A 1,512-nucleotide genomic window follows, 5' to 3' on the forward strand; every position below is an offset into this window, starting at 1 on the left:
TTTCTTTTTTTAAAATTTGTTACTGTTTTTTTTTTATATTTCCTTTTAGTCCCCTTATACCTCCTTCCTCCCAGCAATCACCACACTGTTGTCCATCTCCATGACTCCTTTTTCCTTTTTGCTCAATTCTTCCACCTCCTAACCTTCCCTCCTCCCACCAGCTGCCATCCTGCTCCCCATCTATGAGTCTGTCCCCATTTTCCTTGTTAGCTCTGTTCATTAGATCCACATATATGTGAACTCCTATGGTATTTATCTTTCTCTGACTCTCTTATTTCACTTAGCATAATGTTCTCCAAATCCATTCATATTGTTGCAAAGGGTGAAATAAAAATATGGAAAGCTTCACGAATTTGCTTCTCATCCTTGGACCATGCTAATCTCTGTATAATTCCAAATTTTTAGTATATGTGCTGCCAAAACGAGGACTAACTTTTCTAATAGGGGGGACCTCAGTTTACCTGACCAGAGACATAAATTCATTAGGACTTTTCAGATAGGAAGAGAGAGAGGGGGAGAGAGAGAGAGAGAGAGTCAGGAAGAGAGAGAACGCAATTGAAAGCAGCTTAATTGCAATGGATATATATTACGAATGAAAAATCATCATTTGTTATCTTGGACTTCCAAATAGCTCAGCCTTTTTATTTGCTGTGATTACTAACACATACCTCTCTTTTCAATTCGTTATTTTTCACTTGGATTTATCCTCCACAGGGAATCTTGTATTATTTATCAGTCACATAAATCTAAAAACACCCAGCATCAGGCTTGCTTAAATGTCAGAGACACTATTTCTTGTGTTCTTCCTCTCTGCTTCTACCAGCAACATGCTCTTTTTGTGTTTTTGCTCTACCTTCTGTGTGATGGAAATATGCTCTTTCATCAGGCATTGGTGTTAGTCTGTTTTGGTTAAATTCAAATTTGAGCAATTATATTCCATTTCAGAATTATGAGGTGGGGATGAAGGGAGGAAGGGGACGATGAGGGGAGAGGGAGAAAAAAAGAGAACACGAGACTTTCTGAACCACATTCATTGGCGTTTATGTAGTATTCTTATGGAAATAGCAAACTGACTTGTATTGAACCTTGGAAATAATGGCAGACAATGAGACTGTTTATGGAAATATACACCTTTTAATAATCTCAACTCCAAGCATTCTACATCTTACTACATCTCCTATTTTTCCAGCTTATTTCTTCTAGTCCTGTGCTCAAATAGCTCACCTCCAATCCTTTGACCCTATTACCATTGCCCTGATCATTCTCTCTCATGTCTTTGCTTTTCTCCTTATGTCCCTTGCGTACACCTTCAGCTCCCTTGCCCCTTTCTTTCTCCATCCCCCTACTCTGAATTAATTACCGCAGACATCAGGTGCTTAGTGTGGTCAGCCAGTCTTGCAGCATTTCCCTAGTTGATTCATTCCTTCTCTTCCTCCTAGATCATCATCTCATGCCTTCTCCTTTCCCCTCCACCTCCAGCACCCCTCCCTACTCCTTATTCTCAGCTCATGA

The 1,512-nt window shown here is 39.7% G+C and overlaps 1 pseudogene; it reads right to left on the reverse strand.

Annotated features, from left to right (window-relative positions):
• Positions 1–329: 329 nt before the first annotated feature.
• On the reverse strand, positions 330–429 carry LOC129066119 (uncharacterized; annotated as a pseudogene).
• Between the last annotated feature and the right edge of the window lie 1,083 nt (positions 430–1,512).

Source organism: Pteronotus mesoamericanus, unplaced genomic scaffold, assembly GCF_021234165.1.
Source record: "Pteronotus mesoamericanus isolate MK-2021 breed Mesoamerican mustached bat unplaced genomic scaffold, CSHL_Meso_final contig_182, whole genome shotgun sequence".
Classification (NCBI taxonomy): Eukaryota; Metazoa; Chordata; class Mammalia; order Chiroptera; family Mormoopidae; genus Pteronotus; species Pteronotus mesoamericanus.